Below are 350 nucleotides of genomic sequence, written 5' to 3'. Positions count from 1 at the left end.
ATCCCTCATGAACATAGATGCAAAAATTCTCAACAGATTTAAGTCCATATTAACACTGCTCCTCAGTTTGCTTTTGTTGTTGTTGTCAAGTTTTTACATGTCAACTTGACTAAGGTATTGTTGTTAACTGACATTGAGTCTTCCCCCAGCTCATGGTGACCCCATGTGTTACCTAACAGAACTGTTCTATAGGGTTTCTTTAGTTGTAATCTTGCTGGATACAGATCACAAGGCCTTTCTTCCACAGCACAGTTGGGTGGAACTACAGCCACATTCCTCTAAGTTATGGTGTTGCTGTTAAGTGACCTTGAGTTAGTTCCAACTCAAAGCAATCCTGAAAAGGGTTTCCA

This window comes from Chrysochloris asiatica, unplaced genomic scaffold (genome assembly GCF_000296735.1).
Source record: "Chrysochloris asiatica unplaced genomic scaffold, ChrAsi1.0 scaffold00044, whole genome shotgun sequence".
NCBI lineage: Eukaryota > Metazoa > Chordata > Mammalia > Afrosoricida > Chrysochloridae > Chrysochloris > Chrysochloris asiatica.
This window is presented reverse-complemented; position numbering follows the sequence as displayed.